Source organism: Syngnathoides biaculeatus, chromosome 7 (assembly GCF_019802595.1).
Source record: "Syngnathoides biaculeatus isolate LvHL_M chromosome 7, ASM1980259v1, whole genome shotgun sequence".
In the NCBI taxonomy this organism is placed as follows: Eukaryota; Metazoa; Chordata; class Actinopteri; order Syngnathiformes; family Syngnathidae; genus Syngnathoides; species Syngnathoides biaculeatus.
This window is the reverse complement of record NC_084646.1, coordinates 1,824,651-1,841,110: the sequence shown is the minus strand read 5'-3', so window position 1 is coordinate 1,841,110 and position 16,460 is coordinate 1,824,651. Positions and strand designations below refer to the sequence as shown.

General features: G+C 42.1%; 1 protein-coding gene across 9 annotated transcripts in view; it reads right to left on the bottom strand.

The window, feature by feature from the left end:
• The window catches only part of tcf3b (transcription factor 3b), a 48,748-nt gene extending 33,766 nt beyond the window's left edge, over positions 1–14,982 (bottom strand). For 2 of the 9 annotated variants that reach the window (XM_061825032.1, XM_061825035.1), the window contains exon 1: positions 8,674–9,253. The gene's annotated coding sequence lies outside the window, so the exon portion shown is untranslated. The other 7 variants (XM_061825027.1, XM_061825036.1, XM_061825028.1 and 4 more) reach the window with 6 other exon arrangements.
• Between the last annotated feature and the right edge of the window lie 1,478 nt (positions 14,983–16,460).

Sequence of the window (16,460 nt, the reverse complement as noted above, 5' to 3'; positions counted from 1 at the left end):
AACAGGATGTTGTTACGACCCAAGCCAAAACTGTGGCCGTGCTTTTGTGTACACTACACTATAGCATAAAAAAAAGATACAAAAATCAACAAATATAAAAACGTGCATTCACATTGAAAAGTTCTCCAATGTTGCTGCTTTCAAGTACAAAAGGGAATGCTAGTTGCATGCTATCATGCACCGCCCCAGATATCTATAACCTATAGCAAACGATGCTAAGTATGACACCGACCTGTGGAGGCAAATGTTCAGTCGTCGTCAGCGTAGCATAAGTCAGTGATCATCGTCTCCATGGCAGCGAATAAGATACGCTACGGGGCAGGGGGGCGTTTTAAGATTAATGTTATGTTGCTTCCTAATTAAAATTCTGAATTAGCTTTTTTGTGCACTGTATTGTCTGTGCTTTCATCCAGGATCAGGCTGTGCCATGGTCGAATTTTAAAATGACACACCATCTGATCCTGCACTTTCTACTTTGGCTTCAGAGCAGACCTTTCCCACTCGGAAAAGAGAAAATCTCGTCCATTTTAACCATTTTTTTCTTTGATTATTCACATACTCCCGACAGTCATTGCATCTTAAAACGACAACATTTATTTTTTAACTTTCTCCATTAATATCGAAAGTAAACATAAGCAGCATGTCGAGCTCGTCTTTCCTCTACGTTGCCCAGAATGTGTTGCTAACTAAAGCAGCGGTGGTGGACGCTGTCATTACGAAACACACTGATGGGCTGCGTAACTACTGTAACATTTGTAATTATGAGTTTACGACTTTAAAGGGGGGGGGGGTAAACTACGAAAAAGAGAGTGTGTCGGAGTAGCGGTCATTGTTAGAGAAATTTCCATGTGCTGCCTAACAGAAACCAGTGGCTTAATTTCATTTTTTACAGTACGTATGTGAATTGTGCCATTGGATGTAACAACCAGTCATCCCTCACTCATTGAATGACATTGCAAAATGCCACAAACTGAATTGCTGTATGTTATACTTTCAACGTGGATGGGATTTTTTTTTTTTGCGCGCAACGCAGAATATCTGCGAAGAGACTGCATCAGCGGTGCACAATTGCGCACGCGCGCAGTTTAGAGGGAACATTGGCTATTGGCTGGCGACTATTTTTTTAGCACGCTGTCCTGCGATCAACCATTGAGCACCCTGAGATACACAATTGAAAAGTATTGTTATAAGAAAGCAAGGGTAAAGAGGAATTACCAGGAGAAGGACAGGGACGCCATGCTATTTGCCTGTCGTGACATGAAGTCGTAAAATAAGTGACTGGCTGGTACAGTCCACTTGTCACATAGGTCCAGCTTGAACTGCGTTATACGGAAGAGTATCATAAAAAGTGAGAATGAAAAACAAAAAACGGGACGGACTACAGGTAATCCATAATTGCAGAGTTTGCTTAACGACGATTAATAGCTACACCGGGAGAACCTAAGGGGAAAAACACGAGGTGCGTTCAACAACTGCTCACACAATCGGACATTGCAAATTCGGACTGAAAAACCATCAGTAGACAATCTGTACTTTCTAACCAGGGTTATATCGGACATCACCAACGTTGAGGAGCAAAGCAGAGAGCAAATTCATAAGCATTGAGAGATAATACTGTAATACACAATAATGCTCGACAGCCAAACAGGGACCAGAAGCAGAAATTAATTACTGGTACGTCACCGCTGTTCTGCTACGGCACTTGAGAAAATGGGTCGTGTATAAGTATGTAAATATATCATAAATATCCAGAATATTTACCTTTATTAGTCACGCTGCAGAAAACTGCGTCATTTCAAGCAGCAATAGGGGATCCAGGAAATATAAAAATAGCACCCAAGATAAAATACATTGCTGCAAATGCATCTGCCATTAATATAAATATCGAAGCCATAATTTATTAATGATGATTAGGATTACAGAGTAATGATTACGAATGTATGTAGTATTTATACCGCGTTACATAATATACTGCACCCACCCATGGCATCCGTGAGGTTAACCACCCTTGTCTTTATTGATAAATTTAAAGCCAACAAAGTATTCGGAACACATAATACAAAAGTTTAGTGCAATGGAGTGCATCTGGTCGGACTTGGAATGGCGACCAAAATGGTCGCATATACAGTGGCACCTCTACATACGAACATCTCTAGTAAGAAAAAATTCAGGTTCCGAAACGCCTCTTCGGAAAAATAGTCTCTAGTCACGAAAGAAAATTCAGGACACGAAAGGAAAAAAATGGGCACTTGGATTTGCATCCCCCAGATTCCACTGAATATAAACATCCTGTATCTTGGTTTGTGTGACGCCATTGGCTACAGCCATAGCATTTTCCTGGCATCCCATCGCCTAGCAGGGACGTCAATCTTTACCCATGATGCTTTTCGTTCCCTTGAACACTCAACTGTCATCGAATCACGGTTGCGCTTTCACTTGCTGCTACAAGCTCACACACACACACTGGTAAAGTTCAACTTTTTCGTGAGTTCTTCATCAGTGTTTTTAGCAGGTTTATTCATATTTCTTCTCCATACACCCCAAGAAACCTTAGTGGAATTAAGTTGTGTGTGTGCGTGCGTTCATACGTATGTTATCTCTCGGCTGTCAAACGTTTGCCTCCTCCTCCGTCCCCCACAATGCCTTTTGCTTGTCACTCACCCTTCTCTTTGGATAGTCACCCAATGCCAAAAGAAAAGGAATATTTTTTTATTATTCTTTACATTATCTACTTTGAATGTTTATTTTCTGCAGGGGGGCTTGTAACGCACTAGGCTACTTACATGTAAAAGGGCTTCTACTTACGAAAAATTCACATTACGGACAACTTCCAGAACATATTAATTTCATAAGTAGAGGTACCACCGGACGACCCTTTTTTCAGGGTGCACGTGTGAAAATTTAATGAGGTTGGACTTTGCGAGTGAATGTTTTAATGTTCCTTAATAGTCTCACTATAAAAAGACATGGTCGTTCAAAGTGGCTGTCATTTTCACTGCATTAGTCACGACTCCACCTGCATGGTCTCCTTTCTGAAGATAGAGCATTTCCTCATTAACACAAACAGCAAACAGGCGCACGTACGTGCGCAGTCGGGCTCCTCAACGCAACGAGAACGAAACTAGCGTGGCGGAGGGGTTGCGAGCTGGAGCAAGTAGACGGCTCAGGGAAGGGCCTTCCATCATCGGGCGTGGAGGTGCGAGCAACAAGGGAGCAGACACTACTGGTACTCACTGGTTTATAATGATATCGATCCGTCCCCTCTACTTTTGAATCACCCCTTTCTTCCTGAAGCCGCATCTCCAACTCGGCAAGGGAGACAAATCCAACAAGCCCAACGTGGAACTCATGCTATCTGCTTCACACGAAAGACACTACCTGTACAGTTACACGTTTTGGTGCACGCTTTTTACGCTGAGAACAAACAACCCTGGTCTTGCGCGTCTTGAGCTTGATAAATTCCAACCAAGTGAAAATTCTACACAGAGTCACCACACCACATCATGAGTCTCACTAGACACATGGTAAAATGTGCTTGCAAAACTCAAAACTACCTAACAAGTAACACTGATATTTGTAGATCTATCCCTCCTTAGCGGAATAAGTCATGTGGCATTTACTTAACAATAGCTGACTTGAAATACATTCAAAGATATCCAGTCTTTTTAAACTTGGAGCCAACAGCAAATGTTATATATTTATTTACAAACGGCATGCAACTGCTGGCTACTGTCCTAAAATTCAGCTAGCAGTGCCTGTTGTATTGCTCAGACATTTTTTTTTTTTTTTTTTAACAGCACTCTTCATATTAGACATCTAAAATTAGACGTTCCACCGATCTGATCGACTTCATTGGGATCAGCCGATAATTTGCATTTTATGGTGCCCAGCTTTTATATCATAATTCACCAATCCAATCAATGACGTCATTGATCGGCTCCCCAAAAGACGGATGACAAGCTGCTACTTTTTTCGGGGGTGTTAAGCTGCGCTGTGCCATATTTAACGCGGATATTATATTATATATATATATATATATATATATATATATATATATACATACACACACACACATATATATATGGGGTTTTTTTTGGTGAGTATAAGTTATAAAGATACAACAAAAACTTTGACCGAAACGGTTAAAACATGGCTGTTCCCGATAATATACTCTGGTTTGGGCATGCAGAGATGCCTCCAATGTGTAGAAGAAGAAGAATCTACCTGAAGTGCACGTAGAAGAAGAATCAACCTTAAGTGAACATACAAACAGAAGAATCCACCTCAAGCATGCGTACAAGAAGAATCTATCTCAATTCCGTGAAGAGGAACACAAAGCTACCTCGAGTGTGCGTAGAAGACAGTGCTAGTTTTTGGTGCCCTCAAAGCCAGACGAAGTGCAACACACACAAAAGTAAAATATACATTTAATGTGATTAATTTGAAATTTACTTTGACATTTGAAAACTGGCCACCTGCAAAGGTCATCCTTTTCTGAGGTCTTAAAAGCATGGAACAGTGTTAATCAACCATCAGCAATGACTTTCCAAAGGCTGAACTGCTACGTGAAGAGAAAAAGCACAAATTTAGCGATAACTCCAGATGAAAATTACAATGAGAGCGACAGACTGAAATAGTGACGGAGACTTTCTGAGGCTCTTCAACTCCGATACTGAAGACAATGACTTTAGTGGTTTGGCAGAACAAGAGGAGGGGGAATTAAAAGCAATGACTTTTCTGTGATGTTTGTACCACTTTACTGCAATGTCACTGTTTTGAAACAAGGTATGTAAACATTTGTGAAGTATTTCTGTGTGAATATCTAATAGCTTGGTATGTACCTTTTGTGGTAAGGTCCGGCGTGGCTAGTGTATGGCAAAAAAAAACGCGACACGGCGTAGGCACAGTTTATTAATTGGGGCAATGTCTTCCGGAAAATACAGTTCTCTGTGTTGCAATCATGTACAGAATATTGTGAATCTAAAAGCTAGTTTATTTGTAGCCGTGTTGCGTGCCTTTTGATGTAGTACTGCAAATATCTGACCGCCAATAAAATTATTTTAAAAAAACAAGCCAGCAATGTGGGGACAGAGCGCACATAAGTTATGGATCAGACTACAAAATAAATTTGGCCTCTCTCGATTGCACTATGTCAGACTACTGCAATAAAATGGAAGATGAATGAAATCAATTTGAATGTGACAACTCGTGGAAAAACCTGGGGATGCAACTTACAGGACACTACAAGTGTTCCATTCTTTGTCCGCGGATTTTAGTGTTTGTGTGCGGTTTCATTCAATCATAAAAGGATTGCAAAGAGAAAAAGTATGAACCGGAAAATTTATTGGGATTAGGGCGTAGCCTGCCCCTACAAAAGCCGTAAACACATTTGCCTTGGTTGCTCAATATAACTTAGCTAAAACAACAAAACTGTAGGTATACAATAGCAAGACAATTGCCCGCTGTTGCCGTAACCTGATGCAACAACAGAATCATCTTTATTCACCAAGTATGTCAACATACTGGTCCATCTAACCAAGAAACGTCTTTGTCTTTCAGACCACCGCCAGTAGAATGTAGGTGGTACAAGTCCACAATAATTACACAACCCATACGCAACACTCCTCCCCTGCCACAGAACTGAGTTTAATACTTTCTTTTTTTTTTTTTTTTTAAAACAGTCAATGTATTTTTTCCCAATTGTATGACAATTCGGGTGTTACTCAAAACATTACCTGTCCTGGTAAAGGTTGTATAAAGCCGACAATTTAACCCAGTAATACGTTTTTTTTAACTGAGATCGTTTACAAAGGGGAAATTTGTATTGAAACACAAATCAGAGGCTGACTGTACACTACATGTCTAAGTGTAAAGGTTCCACAGTGGCTTTAAAAGTCCAATTTCATTCCACATTCCTGTTTATTCCAGGGCTACAAGTGATGAAATATTTTAACAATGATATTTAATCAATGTATTACTCAAGTAATTAGATAAAATTAGGGTTTTTTTTTTTTTTGCATTATTTAACAACAACAGCATACTTGTTTGATGCGGGTATTATTTTTACCCACTTGGCATCGCCAACGTCACTTTCAAGATCATGTGACTTTGTATCTACGCCTTTAAGAGTGGGGATGTGGCCTGGCGAGTGACGTGCGTGTCACCAAATGAAAGTAGAGCTGGTAACATTTTGGTTGGGTTTGTGTTTATTTAACAAGAAAGCGATTGAAAATCGACATTGACGGCTTTGTCTGCTCATGAGTACTTGGAGGAAAATTACAATACATTTGGCTATATTAAAATTAGCCAATGATAAGCCTAGTGGCGTTCTGTTGTGGCATCTCATTTCTGCTTTTTAGTAGATACATTTCGCTTCATCTTTTAAGTGTGAAACGATCCAAAACTTTGGACATTCCTTTACACACTCTTTCCTCCTGACTCAGCGCCATTACGCCAACCTTAGTTCTACACGGCGTTGTACTTACATCCAGTATCTTTAGTGCGTGTGGAAAAATGATCCCAACGAAGTGCCAAGCCACAGATTTTGCTCACTTTTTTTTTTGCGAATTATTCAATTTACCTTTACAATGTTACTCTTGTGTCATGTAAATGTAAAAAATGGGGAAGTACTGTCAAAAATGTAAGATATGCCGTATGCTGCCCTTATGAGAAAACCACTATTGGCCCAAAAAAAAAAAAAAGAACAAAAGTTGGCAAACAGCACAGCCATACGTCCATCAAGGCCACATGAACGGCAATGCCATACATTTACAATTACAGACATAATTGGGAGCATTGTTAGCCCAGGGAAATATGGGCGAAAGGCAGTACTAGCGCCTATATGCGAACAGGTCATTACTGAATTAGCATATGTCAATGTGAAAGAGAAGCTTGTCAAATAACGCAGCGAGCTGCAATGTCGGATTATCCTTGCGTTTTGACGCTAGCCCGAGGCCGCGCTCCAGTTTGTGATTGAGCGAGTTCCGCAGGAAACGGCGAGGTAGCGGGGATTGGGAGGAATATGGAGGGACTTGGACACCAACAGGTGGTGTGCTTTTATAGGCTCTTTGTATTACAGCTCTAGCAAGGGCTGGAAGGTGCTGAAAACAACAAAAAAAGATGAGGGTCAATTATGCCAAAGCATGTTGAAATCCATACAGAGGATATGGGCTGGGAATAAAAGTTAATGCACAATTCGAACGAACGCACAAACAAAAAGGTTCACGTTGGATATCACATGAAGAAATAAGTGTGGTGAACTCTGCCAGGTATAACTAATTTAACCTTACGACATTGGAAGAAGTGACCACACACACACAAACTGATCCGAGTGCAAGTATGCCAGGAGCATGTCTCTCTCTCTCATTGCCTGTCCCAACTTTTCTGTCTTCTCAAATGTTACCCAAGCGCTGCTCGACATTGACTCAGGCACATGGAAGACGGGAGAGGGGCTTTAACAAAATGGCATCTTGGCCTACTCGTAAATCAATATTTCAAGCAAGCAGATTAGGGGGTCTTTGTCAGCCCCGCACACAAGGCAAAGAAGCCACAAAGAAGCAGTCAACGCCGACCACTATGGCACTGGTGCGTAACATGTGGTCCGTGGGCCAAAAACGGCCAGCAAAAATAAAATTAAACCTGAAACTGCACTAAAAAACCTGTGTGAAAATAATACATAAAAGTTTCTAATTATTGTGTGTCACTCTATGGACCGTGACAAGCTATCTTAACTTCTCGCTGCACAAAACCAAAATATTACTTGACAGTTTCCGTTAGCATCGATGCAAAACCAAACTATTGAAGTGACGGAACAAAATGCGTTAACATCAGCGGGCTGATTAAGCCAGAAATCTGAAATAAAGCCCAGTGTGGATAAGATTTCTTCAAAGTCGATTGACAACAAGCACCCCGAGGACAGGATACTGGTCACATCCACAACTAATCAATTCGCCACTCTTATTTTAGGACAAACTGTCAGAGAGGAAAGCACCAAATAAATACATCGAAGGTGGAGGCCGTCTCTGGAGAAAAGGCGAACAAACTTTCCACTTTGTCTCCTTCCTTCGCTCATATTGGGGGTTCAAGTAGCATTATTGGGAAGGAGGGTGTGGGGGGCTGTTGGGAGACGGTGGGGGTGGGAGAGCGAGAGGAATTTCCTGCCAAATGTGCAATAAAATTAAAAGTCTCACTGGTGGCCGGTGGAAATGTTTAAAAAGCGACCACAGCGGGTGGGATCTTATTGAAAGTTTGTCTTTAAAATAACGGCAGATATATAGAGTAGGCCCCGAAACGTAAACTTCAGCTAAACTGCCTCACCTATGTTATACATTGTGTTTATTGAAATGCTAACTAGCATAGACACACGGCGAAACGAGCCCCCCCCCCCTCTCAAAAAAAAAAAATGAGCTCTTAAAAAGGTCTTTTGGAATAATATTAGCGGTCCGAGCAAAGGAGTAGCACCAAGCTAGCTCGTCAAAGCAGACACAACGTTTAACATCCCTTCGCTTTAAATTAACCTTCACGAAAAACTTTTCGGGAAAACACAAGGCGCTCAACGCGGGTGTCAATAGCGAGAGAGCGAGAGAGAGAGGGGAAAAAAAATCGTCGAATTCGTGCAACTTTTCGGGGTGAAAGGTGACAGGGAATAAGGTGTTTTGTTTGGGTTTTATTTACCTCTCCTCCGCGGGTGTCGGCTATCCAAGAGCGGCGAAGAAAAAAAGCGGACGGCGGCGAGGAGGAAAAACATAAAAGTTGAGAATTTCGAGCTCAGCGCACCAGACGCATTGGAGCGCCGTGGAACGTCTTTTCCCCCCTTCTTTGTCCCGGGAAGCTCGCTCTTCAAGTGGCCGCCTCCTCGCGTTTCGCTCCAGTGTACCGAGTGTGCGTGCCAACGAATCTATTCTACTCGCTGAATCTCGCGTCTGGCTTCTTTTTTTTCCCCCCCACTGTTACAAGTGAGGAGATGATTTCATTCTTCTCGTAGACATCTTCACCTCCTCCGTCCACATTGTCAGACGCAACAACGTATCCCTCCGCGCGCGGAGTGAGGCCCTCAACGCCAGCGGTGTCCGATTTCAAACGCCTTTCGGAGACGCGATCAATGAGCCCGTCTTGAGTCCTAATTCTGGGCGTCTCGGATGTTTAAACGCGGCTACTGTTTACAAACGAACCTCTATATCCTCCCTGCATTTGGCTTCTGTCATCAAAACGCGAGAGTACTACGCGCACTAGGTCGCGCAGCGGAGCGCTATCATAAGAAAGTTACCTGCGATTTACACAGCAGCAGCTTCGCCGAGATGGCACGATAAATGCTAAGGCTCTTAGCCAATAGCAAGGCGCGCACGATTGATTGACACTTCTCCGGGCCAGTAGACGGTTGAAAACACGGCTTTTGCGCCCGCCTATTTCTTGACGCTCACTTTCCTTGCGTGTGCGTGTGCTCAGAGAGGCGAGCCGAGGGGGGCTCCAACATGCCCGCTGACATCATTTTATTTTTTACTTGCTGTGCACCCTTGCCTCTTTTTATTATTATTGTTTTGAAAGAATGAGAATAAAAAAAACAATTACCTCGCAGAAACCTTACGATTTTTGTGACCGTTTTGAATTAATGACGTAACAATTTCCAAATTCATAATCTATGAAGCACACGCAATTATTTGCGATATAAACATCTATAAGCAAAATGCTAATATACATATAATACATTACTATTATTACTGTTGCTTTTATAACTGTCGTTTCATATTTTTGTTGATAAAACAATATGAACTGGGCAATAAACGTGGATTAAAATATAGCGTGGAAGTTTCCTACTCCGATAACCATAAAACCAACGCACCTCTGCTGCTCTGCGTGAGCCGCTAAATAAGATTTTGGAACAATCTAACAAACAATGTAGATAGAAACATTTATTCATAAATACACACACACACACATACCCTAAAGACATTTTTTTTTTCAATTCAGCCTCTCCCCCTTTGACGACGACCTAAAATAGTTACCTGCACGTGGAGACATCCATATGCTATTTCGTGCATGAAAAGACACAATAACCCTCTTTATTGAAAGTTATTGGTGTTAGACAGCTGTTGTTTGCAAACCTGAGGGCAAAAAAAAAAAGGCTCGAGTAGGAAAAGTTCAGACAGCGCCTCTTTTATTTTCTCGTCAAGAAACACAAAAACGTCTTCATTTAAATAGTGCACATATATTATTTTTAGGCCACCTCTGAGGCTTGTGTTGTGAGAATGCAATGATGGGTATGACCCAATTAAAATGCAACAAATGTAATGAAAAAATGTGCGATACTGCCTGACAGTTAACTACTAAGTTGATTGATCTACGTGAACTGTGTACATGTACAGAATCATGGGAAACATTCCTTTACTATGCCCCTAAAGCGTTGACTTTTTGTGTTATGAAAACCCTTCCAAACAAAACTTTTGAAAGTATACCCACCTCCACCCTCCACATGCTAGCTTTGTACTAATGGACATTTCCAACCTGTCAATCACTCGTACCACACTAGCCAATCAGATAGCCGCATTGTCCTAACCCCTGGTTTGACACGCCCCTCTCGCCGTATTGTCCCACAAGCAATGCTGGTTGTCGTCAGTCGCGTGCGCTTGGAAAAGTTAATGTTATGAAGAAAATGGTCCTCAGATGCTCTTGGGGAACGTGCAATTGACCCCTCCGTAGAAATTGCGTCATCCGCGTCGCTGACCAATCAGAGGCCAGAGATCTGCATAAACTACGCCCCTTATTTGCACCCGCCGTTCCCTCAGACAACGTTGCATGGTCCAGTATAGCTTTTGTTAGCGTTTTATCGCGTATTTGGGTTCTTTAACAATAGATATGGTTAAGAGGTGTAGTCACGGACTTTGTAATAGTGACGACAGGTATCCTGAAAGGCTAGTTGGTGGAGTTCAATTCGTACCCTTTCCAAAACCGAAGACCCAGTACGAAAAATGTCTTCGATGGATCAAACTTTGTGGAAGACCACATCATCAACTGAATCCATCTAAAATCAACCGGAACAGAAGACCGAGTACGAAAAATGTCTTTGATGGATAAAACTTTGAGGAAGACCGCATGATCAACTGAATCCATCAACCGGAACAGATATGTTTGCACGAAGGTAAACCCGAAATTTGATTTTCAATACATGTCTCATATAAATGAATTAGCAGTTCTTCGCTTGCATAACATAGCTACGTGTGAATGATTGACACACTTGATCTGTGTTGAGCGATATTTTGCGATGATCTGACTGCACAAACGTATCAATTTGTTCGCGGCTAATTAGCTAAGCTAAACTGCACAAGCAGTCCTAAAAGCCTTCGACGTGCACCAAGACACCAAGACTGAAGGAAGGATGTTTGAGGACACTAAAGTAGTGATTGTCGTACTCGGTCGGGACTTGCGTAGCTTCGGCACTAATTCAAGAATAATTATTGAGGGGAGCGAGTGACGTTACACAAAGAAAACGAGAGATACAACTCGTAAATCAAGCCTCGCCTTCTTTTCCTTCATACGGCGGTTCACAAACGGCTATACAGATACACATACAGATTCTGCACACAAGTGTGATATGTAACACGAAAATAGGAAACTGTCAATGACGAATTCGTCTTTGGGTTATAATATATTATGTGGCTTCTCTGTTTTCCTCTGACTCCGGAAAGATCTCGCGCTAATATCAATGGTTTCTCTGTCGATATGCATGTAAATACCATTGAAATACCCCTCGCTGAAATACTTGAAACCCTGCTGTCTGCTTTTCAACGATATTTCACTATTCGCTAAGAATGCGAGTGAGAAATCAGCCGGTAAATCGGACAATTTCGCTCTAGTCTTTTCTTCCTGCGCCGCCATTTTTGCTAATTGTTTGTCTGAGGTTAGCACACGTGGGGTGACGTAACTTCAGGAGGCCTGGTTAAGTGCCCTGTACGGAGGGGTCAATTCTGATGAAAGATATCCTGCTAGGTTACAAGGGGGCCGGTTCATTCATTTTCCAAAGCCTAAAACACAGTTGACGAAGTGTCCACAATGGATTAAGGCTTGCGGAAGACCGTACGTACAACTAAATGTGAACAATATCAACAAACACAAGGCTGTATGTTCGAAGGTAAGTGAGGAAGAAGTATCTTCTCTGAGTTTGATTGAATTATTATCAGTGTTTTATACATTGCAGGAGATCAACTTTCACTTTGTTAGTGTATCACAGACCTGCTGAATGAAGTGTGGAATGTTTTATGCCGAAGAATCGGGTTAGTGATACGGAAATGCGCGATGTCATGCAAGAGAAATGTCTATTTGCCTATTCGTATCACAGCAGACTTTAAGGACAGAGCACTGGGTTCGATTACAAGCCAAGTCAAATGAATACACCCACTGACTTCTAAAGACTACAATGGTATTACTCGTGATCTTTCCAAGTAAAAACTACTCACCCTGCTTTACACACGCAGTACGATTCCACTATTTGATCCTGTTGGATTTCAAGATGAAGTTTGTGAGGCGTCAAACTTTTGCTTCAATTGGCAACATTTCGCTCTCACTCTGACATTGCGTCCTGCTCCGTCCAAAATCTTAATTCCGTGTACATATCCTTGCTTGAAATAGGTGAGATCTCTCTGTAGAACTCTATTAGACAAGTCTGACGCAGTTGCCAAAAAAATATATCACAACATTATCTGGAATATGCGATAGAGAAATCGAATCGCTATTTTGGAAGCTTGTGGGACATGGCAACTGTAGACCAGGGGGCGGAGCTTAAGATCGCCATTCGGAAAGGTCCATTACAGTGCAGTTGTGCAAAATCCTACAAAACATGCAATACTTTTTCAAGTGGTATGCTTAGATTTTATTGTGATTTCCTCAATGTGTGTGGAGCATACAGAACGGTGAAATTTGTCTCATGGGCCTGGTCGCAAACAAACAAAAAAAATCAAATCTAACAATGATAGAATCCTTTCTTCTCCATTCATACAAACACTTTGTTGTTTTCAGTTTTCTCGTCATTCCAGTACATGCATTCATCCATTTTCTTTGCCGCTTATCCTCACGAGGGTGGCGGGGAGTGCTGGAGCCTACCCCAGCTGTCAACAGGCAGGAGGCGGGGTACACCCTGAACTGGATGGTCATTTGTTAAAAAAAAAAAAAATCCAGATCACTTACTTTATATGAAAAGTACAATAAAGTTAGTAAAAAAGTACTGCAAAGCCTTTTCAAGCAAACAAAAAGTGATCAACTAAGAAATATATCATCTCGTTTTCTAGTAGATATATTTGTGGACAACTTCTGAAAAACGCAGGAAACGCTTAGTCATGTGACTCATCCATTCATTTTCTGAGCCGCTTATCCTCACAAGGGTCACGGTAGTGCTGGAGTCAAACCCAGCTGTCATTGTGCAGGGTACACCCTGAAGCCTATCACAGGGCACATAGAGAAAGACAGTCACACCCACATTCACACCTCAGGGCAATTTAGTCTCCAATTAATGTTGCATGTTTTTGGGATGTGGGAGAAAACCCACCCAAGCACGGGGAGAACATGCAAACTCCAAACAGGCGGGGCCGGGATTGAACCCCGGACCTTGGGACTGTGAGGCCAACACTTTACAGCTGCGCCACCGTGACGCCACATGTGACTCATATTTCCTTAAAAAGTATGGAACATGTTTCAAGCAACACTTGCAGACAGTTAAACATCTGTCAGCGGTTTTCATTCCGCATCACAGTACACAACAGTTAAACCAAAATTAATCCACGCCGGAAATTTGAACAAAGCCAATGCGTCTTAAAATTTTTGTCCGTCAAATCCTCAGCTCGTGTCAGTGGTTTTACGTATTGCTGCGTCCGTGAGCTGCACTTCAAAGTGGGATACGGTTACAAGGGAGCGAGTAAACGTGCAACAGGCACACACACGCGCAGAGATGCATACACATATGCAAAGTGAATTGCAAAACCAAAAAGTGTTAGCGTATTGTCCCGTGCAGAGCAAACTAAACTGTACTCTGATTTATGGAGTACCGACTGAGACTTGTTTTTATTAAGTACTGTGCCATACCCTGTGGAAACCTCACAATTTATGTGAAGAAGATTATGGTTTCTAACAGTAGTGGTCAACATTCTGCAAAAAGTGACACTTTTTGGAATTGTTCCATTTATCCATTACCATCTTCCAAGTGAGACGCATTACACACGTAAACATTTGCTGTTTCTAATCCCGATTTTGCCCCCCTCCTGAAGAAGAAGGATAACACTCACGACTCTATGTTTTTTCTTATACACGTTATTCCTGGGCGCACTAATGTATCAACTAAAATGGGCGCAACTTCCTGTGAGACATGAGGAGTAGCAGTGAACCTATTTGTTGCTAGCTGTTTTAGCGGATGGTATTTTGGGCCTTTTTTAGTTTTTATTTTCTGAACAAAAAAAAAAGAAAAAAACAAAATCAACCCATTAGCATTTTAAAATGTCCTTCTGCAGTGTGGGAATGTGTTGTGCTGTTTGTAGTTGTGCAAAAAACAGATTAAATCAAACCTGTGGCTACAAGAGCGATGTTTTGAATATACACCACGCTGTGGACAAATCAAATGTGGTGAGAATCGGTTTCCAACAATTAACCGCGGATAAGAAATCCAGAAAAATGTTCATTTAAAAAGACCACTCACCGTGTTGTAGTTGTGCTTCTTCCAATTCATTTGTGGAAGAAAAAAAAATCCACTGAAGATATGCATCAACTGGACATTCAGGTGGACTGAGAGCAGTGTCACGGCGAAATCAACGATGACATCATGTGACTTGAAGACGCAACACTACCCATTAGTGGGTCTTAAACTGACAATCTTTTGGAAAACCATGTTCCAAGGCAGTGACAAAAAGAAGGCCCCACAAAGAACTGCCTGCAAAATGTTTCTGGATTCCAACCAATACAAGCAAAAGGTGAAGGGGATTGGGTTTCCTATCAAGCCATACAACCAATGCACCACTGACAACTGAAGTCCCGCTGAGTTGATAATGAGTGTGGGAGGGGCATTTGGTCTGATGACGGAAGGAAGGAACAACTTCCTGCACAAAAGAAAAGTTCTTGTTATCCAGTCTTGCTTAAAGGTCAAGTGTCATCTCTATAAACATTCTAAAATAGATATTGTAATGAAAACTACATATAACATTATTCACTTCAATGTCTATACGAAAAAATAAAGATGAGCGGATGGAGCGTCATCCATGCGCAAAGTTGCAGAAGTGTCATTCTACGATATCCAAGTGGTCATCGCATTGGCTGCATCTCCTGCCCATGATGTGACATTCGCCATTGAAAACACGCTGTGGCCCCTCCTGTAGGACACGCCCCTTCAGACATGGAAGCTCTTTTCGAAGAAGAGAACGTCTCACAATCGAGTCCAGTGTCCGGGGCAATATTATCCTATCGTTTCGAGCCATATTTAGATGATACGCGGATCACGGCGACGTGCCACTCCGGCCAACAAGGCTGGCAGCCGGCTCGGCCTTGTCGACAAGGCCGACAGCGATCCACAAGGCCTGCGAAGGCCATACTTAAGCAGCTGCTGCACGGAACCATTCCGAATGGCACATCGACACATTTAGCACCCCTGATTTACAGATTACGCCCCCCACCGCCAACTATTGTTTTTTTTAGTAGCTGTATACACACCTACTTGTCATTTGGAACCCACGAAGCTCTCGTCCTCCGCACCCGTGCAATCCATCTTTCACGGCAAACTGGGTCTCTTGGAAACTTATGAAGGGTAAAGCCATCCTCCCGAATGTTTGAGCAACATCCAGCAATCCAACAAGCCGGCATTTAAGCTAACACAAAGGAACAACGGGCTACCTTCCCGCAGCTAAAACTAATCGAAACAAACGAGGGCGCTCCTGCTCCGTACGTCACTTCCTCGAGAGGATTTTCATGGCGGGAGTTACAAAAAGCCAAATACGTCAAAATCATGTTTTGTGGTGAAAAAAGGCTTGGGTCCATACCGGCTGATGTTCTTTCATGAATAACATACTAAAAATCATGCATTTCATGACAGTGGCCCTTTAAAGTGAATGACAAAGTTGCTCAGCTTGCAACAAGACTTGAACTCAACTTGCTGGACTCAAAGTACCAAGAGCTCACCATTACACCATGGAACACATCTGCTGAAGTAAAGACAATAGAGTTTCATGAATTTGCAAAGAAGCAACTCGCTTTTGGGTGGCACAATACTGTAACTCAGATCAGAGAATTCAAAGGGGGGACAATTACACCATGGAAACCCCAGGATTGCTGTAGGAGGAGGATATGGGATGAGAAAGGATGTCATAACTTTCTGTTAAAGAGAAATTTTCATTTCATCCGATTATGATTCAAGGAAGTGACAAAACATTACAGGTTGCACCGAGACTTGAACTCGGATCGCTGGATTCAGAGTCCAGAGTGCTGACCATTACACC